Here is a 12,720-nt window from a genome sequence, read left to right on the forward strand (position 1 = left end):
TTGGCCTCACTGTGCATCAGGCACGCAAATCTGGGTTCCACAACAGTGGGAAGTGACGATGGCTGGAAAGGAATTAGGCAGTGAGGAGAGCTTAGCTGTCAGGCCAGGGGACTGGGTTTGACTCTAGACTGTGGAGCTTGTGGGTCATGGAATGACATCAAAGGAGGGCAAGTTCAAAGCTGGGAACTGAGTGGGACAAGGAGCATGCTCTGGATGGGGAAACACTGAGGCAGAGACAGGATACTATTGGAGAGGTTTGGGTAGGAGGAAAGGGCCTGAAATGGGCTATGACACCGGGAACACGAGAAGGGGTGGCTTTAAGAGACATTCCTAGCATAAGATTACCAGAATTTAGTGATAAGACGGGTAGCATTAGAGTCAGGGAGCATGAAGGGACCAAAGCTGTCTCCATGCATTTCAAATGCATCTGCCACAGAGCTTTATACCAGATCATATTATGCCTGGTGCACAGGATGAGAACATGTTTGACCTCTTCCATTAAAGGCTGTGTCACACATGTCTCTGTGTCTTCCACAGAGCCTAGCAGGGTGCCTTGCATGTACTAGTTGTTCAATAATCTTGATAAATGAAAGATGAAAATGCAGAACTAAAAAATGCACATATAGTATACATACACTGGCTGGATCACCCCAAGATTTTGAGACAGGCATACACTCCTTCAAATCCCACATACGAATTTATAACCTCTTAAGGAAAGTTGGGACAAGTCTTACACAGACACCAAACAAAGAACACCTAAGGGCATTTCTCAGCCAAGGATGTGTGGGGCTGCAAATAAGGGGACGGCCCACAATTGGGCTATAAATAGAGACATTATTGCTGTATATACTATTGCTTCCTGGGCTTATATGTTGCTTTATTTTACACCCACCACTCCTGTTTAAGCACACTAGCAACTTTCAGCATTATACACTTCTTCTTGATGAGGCATAAAACACACTTCCTCTACAAACAAAGACACATCCCTTTCCCACACCTCCCTTTCACATCTGCCATCATCGTTACATTTACACCCAAGCACAGTGAGCCTACCCACCCACCTACACCCTCATTCCAAGGCAACCTGCACACTAAACGATGATCAACAGAAATACATGACAATTTACATGTGTGGACAGGCTCACATGCTCACACAGACATAAACTGGGGATGGGAGAGAGAGTGATGATGGAAGAAAACTGTTCGGTGGGAGAAGGGGAGAGTCACCCAAGGTTAGGAATGCATAACTTGTTTATGATGGAAAATTTCTCCAGGGCATTAGGCAGGGGAGGGGAAGTGAAGGGGATGTCAGGATCCTGTTTCACACTACCTTCTATATCTGGAATCTGGGCCTCCAGCTGGACCTAGTTATCCTCACTGTCCTCCCGGCACAGAGAGACCTTTCTTTGTGGCAAAGTCAGAATGGGACCAAGAGAAGAACCGGAGAGAAGAACTCAGAGAGCCAGGGCTCTGCCCCACCCCCTCCCTGCCACACAGGAAGCTGGGGAAGGTTGAGAGTGAATCATTAAGTCAATGACAGGGTGCAGGGGTGACAGCTGGGGGATGAGTTAAGGCCAGAAAGGGCCAGGGGCTGAGACCAGCAGTTGCACGGGTTCTCACTGCCCTAATCCTAGGGAAAGGTCTTTGCCCCTTTCCATTTCCAGCTCTCCTCATATCATCCCTATCTGCCCAAGATCACCAAGTTCCTTCATTCCCGTCCTTTGACCTGTGTTCTTGACCTCCCACTAACCTCTTTCTTAGCCCCTTGTTTGTTTTCTTGTTAATGCTTACCACAGTAGGGAATCATTTTACGTATTTGTTTACTTTTTGTTGTGTCTCTCCCCCGCTGGAATATCATCTCCTCGAGTATACAGGACCACATCCTCCCTTTTTCCTCATGGTATCTCTGTGGTTTCTCTAGTACTTGGCCTTTCACCCAGTAGGGGCTTAATTGAAATATAGTTTATTTACAATATTATATGAGTTTCAGGTGTGCAACATAGTCATTCGATATTTTATAGATTGTACTCCATTTAAAGTTATTACAAAATAACGGCTGTATTTCCCTGTGCTATACACTACATCCTTGTCGCTTATCTTTTTTATACCTAGTAGTGTGTATCTCTTAATCCCAACCCCTATCTTGCCCCTCCCCCTTTCCCTCTCCCTGTTGGTAACCACTAGTTTGTTCTCAACATCTATGAATTGGTTTCTGTTTTGTTGTATACATTAGTTTTATTTTTTAGATTCCACATATAAATGATAACAGAGTATTTGCCTTTCTCTGTCTGACTTATTTCACTAAGCATGATACTCTCTAGGTCCATCCACGTTGTTGCAAATGGCAAAATTTCATTCTTTTTTATGGCCGAGTAACATTCCATTGTGTGTGTGTGTGTGTGTGTGTGTGTGTGTGTGTATATATATATATATATATATATATATATACACCACATCTTTATCCTTTCATCTATTGGTGGACATTTAGGTTGCTTCCACATCTTGACTATCGTAAATAATGCTGCTCTGAACATGGAGGTACATGTATCTTTTCAAATTAGTGTTTTTGTTTTCTTCAGCTATATACCCAGGGGTGGAATTGCTGGATTATATGGTAGTTCTAGTTTCAGTTTTTTGAGGAACCTGCATACTGTCTTCCATAGTGGCTGCTCCAATTTACATTCCCACCAACAGTGTACAAGAGTTCCCTTAATAAATATTCTTAAATTCATCTCCTCTGAGGAGCTACCCCTCACCCCCAGAGGTGTCTGTTTATACAGCTGTGTCTCTTCAGAGGCCTCTACATTTCCTCTTCAAAGAGGAAGTTGGGGGATACTCAACTGTGGCTCAGGGTGACCTGCCATTGAGTCAGGAATAACTGTGCAGTTGATGGATGGCAAAGCCCTGGCTCTTACCCTTTATAAGTAACATAAGAGTGAGTCATGCCTACTGCCCCACCTGGAATACTGCTGCATTGCTAATCACAGGCTAGAATGGGGGACAGAGGTAATGGGAAGGAGGCAGAATGGGCAGAGGAGAGGGAGACAGATATTTGGAAGTGGGTGCTTCTGAGAAAGGGAAGCAGGGATAGAGGGATGGAGCCAGGGCCTTGGGGTCAGGGAATGAAACTTGAAAACTCTCAGCTACACCTGGCATTTAGTAGATGCTCAATAACTATTTATTGACTTGAGGTGCATTTGAGATAGAAGCGAAACATGGGGTAGCAAAAAGAGTATATTATCATCTAGTGGCATTAGAGGAAAGTGGGTTTAAATTCCAGCTCTGGTACTTATCAACTATGAGGTATTGGGCCAGCTACTTAACTTCTCTAAAAATGTTTCCTTAATTGAAATATGGGCCAACTGGCCTTAAGGTTGTTGTAAGGATTAAGAATATGAACAGGCACAAAGTGGGTGTATTTTCCCTAGTGGCCATTATTATAGTTATGGGAAGAGGGGCTGCTTTGGAGCAGATGTGGACAGTAGTGAACTAACCCAGGAGTAGGAGACCAGGATGATAAAATAGCCTGCAAGTGCTAAGATCATCAGGGGATACAATTTCTCTTTCTCTTTCCGTCCTCCCTTCTCTCCCTCTCCATTTCAGGTAGGTTTTGTGGCTTTTTCTTTTCTCCAGAGAAGCAGAGACTTCTGCATTCCTAGTTCTTGTTCAGCCAATGAGAATGACTGTAAACAACTTTCCCCTGGCCCCCATATACACACACATTCTAGCCAGAACAATTCTTGCCAGAGGCATGGGGGGGCGGTGGCGGTGGTGAGTTCTAGGCAGCAAGTTAATAAATGACCCCCAAAGACTTTCATCTGGGCCTTAGGAGGGCCAAGATCAGGCCCTGGCAGTTTTCTCTGACGCAAAAGGATGGCAAGGGTGCCTGGAGGCCCAAGGCAAGGTCACAAAAGAACATGATATCCCCTGCCCTGGATTCAGCCCAGCCTGGCCCAGCCCAGCCCAGTCCAACTCAGCCAAACTTCCCCAGAGGCTGCTGAGAGTGGGGAACTGGGAAAAGAACCCAGCATCCCTGTTCTGGTCCAACACTGGCTTCCTAGGACCCCAGGGTTGTGGCTCCTCCCTCTGGCCTCAGTTTCCTTCTCACCAGATTATAACTCCGTGAAAGCAGGACTTTATCCATCTTGTTCATCGTTCTATTTTCAGTGTCTAGAGCATACAGACTACCTGAAAAGGCTAGAAACATAGGGCTCTTTAATTCATTAATATTAGAGGTGTTCATGTGGGAGTCTCTCTGTAGATTGCTCCAACGTCAGCATTGGAGAATATGACTGAGATTTAATTCAAAGCGTAATGTGGGGGGGTGGGCAGGAAGGGCAACAAATAAAGCATTTCCCGTTTTGTCCTGCCTTTTCAGACACCCTGTATTTACTGAACGAGTTGATCTGTAAAGTCAAGGGCTTAGATTAAAGGCTCTCGAATGGGCCTCCCTCCCCGGCAGCTCCCTGATTCAGCAGCGTCTCCCCTGTGTGTTCGAAAGTTAGCCAGTGCCTCCCTCCTACCTCCAAAGCAGCTGCCTGCATAGGCCATTTTCTTTGAAGGTTGGGAGGGGTCCAGCCTCCGCCCAGAGAGGCCTCGGTGGCGGGGCGGGTGCTCCCGGCTGGCCCGCCTCCAGCGCGAGTGGGGATCGCGTGTTAGGGCTGGAGCTTGATCGGCTGCCCCGGGGTGAAACCTAAGGCGGTCTTCTGGGAAGGGTAGATGCCCTGTGTGACTCAGAACCAAGTTAGGGAAAAAACAAGCTCAGTCAATTGCTGGCACCCTCCTGGTCTGGCCTGGCTTTGACTATGAGCTCATGAAAGAGGAAGCTGGGCTGGGCTGGCCAGTAGCCCTGCTTTCCCTCATGTTCTCTCTCCATCACTCATGGATTCCCTGGAGTGTCTGGGCCCCATTGCTACCGTCATCCTGGCTCGGGCGGCCCTGGCCCTTTTATGACACTCTCTCTTCCCAGACCATTGGTCAGTTGTTTCCCCAGGTTGGAAATACCACCCGACACTAAAGGGGATTACTCACAAGGGGAGGCTGAAAATATCATGTGTCCCTTGGCTCTGATGATCTCCACTGACAACCACGACCATTTGGGTTTGCTCCTGTGACTGCTGCATCTCCCACACAGACCAACTGGTGGTAACCCTGGGAGCCCGAATGAAGAGGCTGCTTGAGAGCTAGGGTTCCCCAGTTCAGGAAAGAGACAGAGGGTCCCAAAGTACTGGGCACCTGAGCCACCTTCGGGGCTGATGTATCCTAGTTGAGACCTACTTACCTAATTCTTTTGGTATTCAGAACAATACACTACCAGAAAGGCACATTTGATTTCAATGGAAACAATGACAAGGATGGGACACAGAGAACCTTCCTAACTCTTCTCCCTCCATTCCATCTTCTATCTTCTATGCCTTCACCAGAGCTTTCTTTTTTTATTCTTTTTTCTTTTTTTTGGCCATGCTGCATGGCATGCAGGATCTTGTTCCCCCGAACCCGTGCCCCCTGCTGTGGAAGCGCAGAGTCCTAACCACTAGACCACCAGGGAATTCCCTCCCCAGAGCTTTCTTGTTAAAAGAAGGACTTGACCAAGTCAGTGTCTGGGTTGGTAGCTTCAGTGCCTCTGAACTCTCTAGTGGGCTGACACTGGCCTCCCAACCCGAATCAGGCAACTTTACAGGCTTCTCTCTCAACTCCCTGACTGCTTTCCTTGCTCCCTGAGCTACGGCACCATATACGATTTTGTACTTTTTCTCACTCATGCCAAACTCTTACCCATTGGACTCTTCACATGCTGTTTTCTCTCCAGCCTCCTGGGGAAACCGTGCCCGTGACTCCTCCATGTAGAATTAGTCCGTCTACTTTGTACGTAAATCTCTTGAGGCACCAAACACAGTATATTATAGATATTTGTCTGTGGATCTTTCTGATTGCTTAGAAGTGCACACGGCATTGTGATGCAGCCATTTTGATGCCAGGGACTTTTTGACAAGGCCCCCTAAAGTTATTAAATTGTCAGCATTTAGGGACTTCTCTGCCAGTCCAGTGGTTAATGGACTTTGTGGGCACGGGTTTGGTCCCTGGTTGGGAAATGAAGATCCTGCATGCCGTACGGAGGAGCCAAAAAAACAAAAACAGAAAAAGAGAAATGTACAAACCAGATACTCTCAGCCCATCCCTGTGGGTTGTGCTCATCCTGTCTCTCTCTGACTCCCACCCTTTCACATAGAATTTGGTAGTGCTTGGTGATATTACTTTTTTTTTTTAAGCCAGGTATATTGTGGAATTCTCTGGCAGTCCAGTGGTTAGGACTCCGTGCTTTCACTGCTGAGGGACCAGGTTCGATCCCTGGTCAGGGGACTAAGGTCCCACAAGCCTCGCGACACAGCCAAAAAAAGCCAGGTATATTGAAGTATAGCTTATATACAGTAAAATCCATCCTCTTTAGGAGTACAGTTTGATGAGTTTTGACAAATTCATATAGTTGTGTAAATGCCTCTGCAATCATGATATAGAATATTTCCATTGCCCCAGAAAGTTCCTTATGCCCCTTTGGAATCAATACCCTCTCTTCGCTCCTAGCCCCTACTGACAACTGACCTGATTTCTGTTCCTGTAGTTTTGCCTATTCTAGAATGTCATATAAATAAAACTACAGTAGGCACTCTTTTGTGTCTGGATTCTTTTGCTCAGTATAATATTTCTGTGATTCATCCATATTCTTGCACGAATCAGTAGTTCTTTCCTTTTGGTTTCTGAATAGTATTTCATTGTATAAATATGATACAGTTGGCTTATTCATTCACCATTGAAGGACATTTGTGTTTTTTTCTTGATTTTGGCTATTACGAATAAAACTGCTATGAAGAGTCACATACAACTTTTTTTGTGGACGTGTGTTTTTCTCTTGAGTAAATATCTAGGAGTAGTATGGCTCAGAATATATTTAACTTTATAAGAAATGGCCGTGGTTTACCATTTTACCCTCTGACAGGACTGTTCTAAGGAAGTTGCATCAAAATGTCCCTGTTGTGAGTTCCTGCATCAAATCTGTCAAGTCAGAACGTTTTCCTTGTCAGAGAACAGGTTGACATGCAGGTTACCTCGGGGGACAGGGATAGGCTGGAATCCGGCAATCTGCACCCTGAAGAACTGGCATGTCATGTCTTCAGGAGGCCACAGTGATTTCAAGCCACGCTGCTGTTCAAGCAGCTCCAGGAGCACACCCCACCTCCCGGCCCACCCAGCGCACCCTGTGGCTCAGTATCTCTCCGTCTGCCACTCTCCCCAGCCTCAGTGTCTGCCGCGTGGCCCTGCATGGGCCCCGGTGCATAGTGCGAAGTAACACAGGCCCACGCTGCTTGGGCACACACAGTGCCCTGGAGGCACTAATCTGAGCACTACCTAGGAATCAATCCATTAAACCTTCACAAACCTCCACTGTCATCATTGTCTGTATCCTCATTTCACCAAAGAGGAAAATGAGAAGTTCCATGAGGCAGCTCACTTTCTCAAGATTACATAGCGGGAGTTAGATTCGAACCCTAGTCTACCTCATCCCAAATCCAGCAGTGTACCACGTCGGTCAGAGAGTGGACGCTGGAACCAGCTGACTCTGGTTCAATTCCATGTTCTATTCATCTAATTTTCGTGGTAAGTCTCTGAGAAGAAGGCCTTTACAACATCCCTCTCACGGGTGAGGATACAGCACAGAAACTTTGCACGGCAGCAAGGGCTAGAGCTGGGATTGAATTCCAGGAAGTTTGGCTCCAGAGACAAAGCAACCGACCTCTACGCTTCCCTGCCTCTTAACAATCCCCATTATTAACATCAGCATTTGGCTCACTGCCCTAGCTCGTTGTCTTTGGGGTTTTACGCTGCTCTGATATTTGCCTCCTTGCTTGTGTCTTACTTTCAAACTCTGAATGGGTTATGCACACATGCCCCAGGGTAGAATAACCTTGTTGGGCAGCCCTGTTGGGCATTCTCTCCTCTGGTCATATCGCTGGACTCTTGCCAGCCCTTGGGAGTTGCCTCTAGCTCAGGCAAGGATCCTAATCCAGCAGGGGAAGTCGGGGAGGTAAGGACCTCTGCAGAGTGACCCACGCCTAAGAAATCTCCAGCTACTTTTTTCAAGAGGACATGGTATAGTCAGAAGACAAATGAAGGTCTTGAGGTCATCTCAAAAGATCATTTGTTTCCTCAAACAAGTTTTTGGCCATGCCACATGTGGGATCTTAGTTCCCTGACCAGGGATCAAACCCATGCCCCCTGCAGTGGGAGCACAGAGACTTAACCACTGGACCACCAGGGAAGTCCCTTCCTCAAAGAAATTTTGAGCTCTTTCAGATGAGACTAACCATTGAACCCCCTGTCAGGGCTGAGTACTGTGCCTAACTTTTATTAGGTACTCAGTAGATTTTGATTGAATGATAAATTAATGAATGAACAAAAAGACCCAGATTCTCTTAAGTTAGCTCTGTGCTGTCGCATATGGTAGCATGTGGCTATTTAAATTTTAATTGATTAAAATTAAATTCAATTTAAAATTCAGTTCCTAGGGACTTCCCTGGTGGCACAGTGGTTAAGAATCCGCCTGCCAATGCAGGGAACACGGGTTCGAGCCCTGGTCCGGGAAGATCCCCCATGCCGCGGAGCAACTAAGCCTGTGCGCCACAACTACTGAGCCTGTGCTCTAGAGCCCGCGAGCCACAGCTACTGAGCCTACGCGTCCTAGAGCCCGTGCTCTGCAACAAGAGAAGCCACCGCAATCAGAAGCCCGTGCACCGCAATGAAGAGTAGCGCCTGCTTGCCGCAACTAGAGAAAGCCCAGGCACAGCACCGAAGACCCAACGCAGCTAAAAATAAACAAGTGAATAAATTTATTTTAAAAAAAGAAATAATAATGAAAAAAAATTCAGTTCCTCATTTGCATCAGCCACATTTTAAGTGTACAAAAACCTCATGTAGCCGGTGGTTACTATATTGGAAAGCACAGGTATAGCGCATTTCCGTCATCACAGAAAGTTCTATTGGACAGCACCGGGCTAGATGATGAGTGGGGTGAGAGAAGGAAAACTGCTGCATTGTGAAAACATTCACTGCGAGCTGATGGCTTTCATTTGCTTTCAACACTTTTAAAGCAGTCAAGATCAGTCTGCTCTGGTTGGATGAGGTCTCCTACCGCCCATTCAGAGCTCTAGAAACAACTTCTTCAGAAATCTATTACTGAAAAACGGAAACGTGTTTCTGATCATAGCCATGACCCAAACTTCTGTGAAAAGGAATACAAGAGGTTGAAGGGGGAACTAAGAGAGTTTTTTTCTGTCATAGTCCACACGGAACCAACCAATCCAGGGTGCTCTGCACCCATTATCTCATTCAGTCCTCCTAGCAGCCCTGTAGGACACAGGAGGGCAGTGGAGATAAGTGGCTGAAAGTCATAGAAATGATGGAGGCTAGTCCCTGCACTCAAATCATCAGTAGATTGACTGTCAAATGTGTTCCAACTATGAGCAGTGGAAGGCAGAAAGATGGATAAATGGGCCTCAAGAAGTTTATAACCTAGTTAAGGGAAAATAAGAGACATATAATAATTATATAACTGTACATACATATACACATATATGTACAAGTATATGTGTATGTTTTATACATGTACACACTAATATATGCACATACACAATAACATAATAACTAACATTTGTTTGGTATATTAGACCTTAGCAAGTACTTTTCCTCATCTGAAGACCCAGCAAATCACCGTGTTGAATGTCAAATGAATGGAATGTTGAGACAGAAAGCGAGCATTTTAGGAATTCAGAGCAGGGTGAGATCACTGCAGGAAGGGGTGATGGGAAAAATTTTGGCTGAGGCATAGAACTAGTAGAAATGCTGGGCAGTCACACAAACCCGAATACAACTCCTGGCTTCCCTACTAGAAACCTGCCAGGATCTCTACTGCTAATAGTTTTAAAGGAGATAATTGTAAATTCATCTTACTTTCTAGAAGATAAAATCCTAACTAAGAGTGCTTAGTGGTCTGTGTTTTCTCTCTGGTCCTCCACCCAAATGATCAAAATATTTAAAAAAAAAATACTCCCATCTGTTTCATAGTGATTCTAAAAACACAGGGTAACCTGGATACTTTAGATGTGAAATGGTTTGAGTTGCCTTTACTTAAAAACCCTGTGATTATTAACCCAGGGCACTTCCCTGGTGGTCCAGTGGTTAAGACTCTGCACTCCCAATGCAGGGGGCCCGGGTTCAATCCCTGGTTGGGGAACTAAGCCCTCATGCTGCAACTACTGAGCCCATGAGCTGCAGCTAGAGAAGCCCACGCGTCAGAACAAAGAGCCCGCGCACAGGAACGAAGACCCAGTGCAGTCTAAATAAATAAATAAATAAATAAATTTACCAAAAAAAAAGCTTAAGGGCTTCCCTGGTGGCGCAGTGGTTGAGCGTCCGCCTGCCGATGCAGGGGACACGGGTTCGTGCCCTGGTCTGGAAAGATCCCACATGCCGCGGAGCGACTGGGCCCGTGAGCCGTAGCCGCTGAGCCTGCGCATCCCGAACCTGTGCTCCGCAACGGGAGAGGCCACAACAGTGAGAGGCCTGCGAACCAAAAAAAAAAAAAAAAAAAAGCTTAAAAAAAACCAACCCTGTGATGAGCATCTGATGGTACAGCTCAAACACCTTATTAACACCTGGAGTTATATAAGGTCAGCTCTGCCCATAATTTCTGCAGTGAAATGCATGAAAATCCAGCCCTGCATTTTTTTTTTTTTTTTTTTTTTTTTGCGGTACGCGGGCCTCTCACTGTTGTGGCGCAATGCATTACATGCATTGCCACTTCAGCACCCCTCACCGCCCTCTTCTGTGCTGGAGCAGCTCATGAGAGCAGATTGTGATATTTTCAGGAATTTTGTGAGCCAACTGACATAACGTCGGTAGCTTGAAGTTGACCTTGTTGGGAATATTTACACCAGGGAAAATGGAAATGCAGCTAATTAGACTCCCCCCAACCTCCAGGCAGTTGTTAAATATTTCTCAGCTCAGCCTTGCATCCACTTCTTTCCTCCCTTCACAGGATGTGAGCAGAACCAAAGTACAGCTCAACCACCTTATTAACGCTCAGAGTTATATTAGATCTGCTCTGCCCATAATTTCTGCAGTGTACAATGCATGAAAATCCAGCCCTGCATTTTGCCTGGGCTTGCCTAGTTTCTCCTTACATAATCGTAGTCACTTCCCTGCCAGTAATAATTTAGAAATGCCTTTCTAAAGCCCTCTGCATTTGCCTCAGCTTCCTTTAATTTTTCTAAAGCTTTTACCTTCCTTCCTTAGCATTTGGTTTCCTTTGGTTGTGAGCCACAGAAGCTCATTATGGCTAACAAACAGAAAAGTTGAGTATGTGTGTCAGTTAGGATTAGATTCAGCTGTGAGAGACAAAAAATTAGAATAGTGGTTTACTAGATATAAATTCATTCTTTCTGATAGAAAGTCTAGATCAAGGCTGGCAGTTCAGGCTTGGCTAGAAGCTCACTTTGTTGCCTCACGTCCTCAGTACATGGTTTTTACTTCATGATCTAAGATGGCTGTCCAAGCTGCACATTCCAGCCAGTAGGACAGAGAAGGGCAAAGAAACACATCCTTTCCTCTTAATCCATTGACAGAAGTAATGCACAGCATTTCTGCTTATATGAAATAGGCTGAAGTGAAGTCATTTAACCATATCCAGCTGCAAGGGAGGCTGGGATATGTGTTATTTACTCCAGGCACCCCTGTGCCCAGCTGGAAACTGAGAAGAAGGGAAGGGTGGATACTGGGAGACAGCTGGGTGGCCCTCCCACTGATGGGCAGGGTTTAGGAAAGTGTAGGAGGGGAAAGTGGGGCTGGTGTGATGGGAATAAGTGTGCTCTGTGGAATTTTGAAGGAGCTGGCTGGAATAGAAAATTAGAAATACTGGAAAATGAGGTTAAGTAAACAAGGGGAAAGCCAGATCTCAGTGAGGGTCCAGGAAAGCAGACAAAAGAATCTTTATCTAGTGCCATTAGAAACAGGAGGCATTCAACTTTTGGGTAGGGGAGCTGTATGATCAAAGGCATTAAAGAGATTTTAATCTGGCGTTTACGTGCGAGTCATGTTGGGTGGGGGGAAGGAAAAACAGGAAAGGGCAGGGAGGTTGGAGAGGAGACCAATTTCACAATCCAGGTGTGAGGTGATTATGTGGGGGCAATGGGAACAAGGAGGAAGAAATAAATCTGAGAGGCATTTGCTAGAAAATATGTTAGGATTGATGGCTGGCCGGATAGGGAGTTTCAGGTTGGGGAGGTCAAGAAACAAGTAAACAAGTGAACCTGCCTTGATAGATGTTTTAGGTTGGGTCACCTAGAGGCAGAGCCTGGCACAGAACTTTTGTCCAAGGGATTGATGCGGGGAGGAGAAGAGCAAGGGGAACAAGATGGCAAAGCCAAGAAGCTAAGCAAGGATGTGGGCTAAGCTGTAATCTGAGTCCACAGTGAGACTCTCAGCGCAAATCACACCAGAGTCGGCTCCACCTTGAGAGAAGGCGGCTGCTGCCGCCTTTAATGTCATTTACAGCTGCGCACCAGGCAGTCAGTGGCTGAGATCTGTCCAAAGTGTGTGTTGTGGGGATGGCTTGTCTCCCATTCGGTCCAGGCTAATTCTCCAGAAAAGGGGACAGCTGTGTGTGGTTAT

General features: G+C 46.0%; 1 long non-coding RNA gene across 1 annotated transcript in view; it reads right to left on the bottom strand.

The window, feature by feature from the left end:
- Window positions 1-10,373: 10,373 nt before the first annotated feature.
- The window catches only part of LOC307192143, a 51,810-nt gene continuing 49,463 nt past the window's right edge, over window positions 10,374-12,720 (bottom strand). Inside the window, exon 6 of the long non-coding RNA XR_013829988.1 lies at window positions 10,374-10,614. This is a non-coding gene — a long non-coding RNA (uncharacterized lncRNA). The remainder of the gene's footprint in view (window positions 10,615-12,720) is intronic.

The sequence above is a fragment of the Stenella coeruleoalba genome (genome assembly GCF_951394435.1).
Source record: "Stenella coeruleoalba genome assembly, chromosome: 10".
Taxonomy (NCBI): Eukaryota; Metazoa; Chordata; class Mammalia; order Artiodactyla; family Delphinidae; genus Stenella; species Stenella coeruleoalba.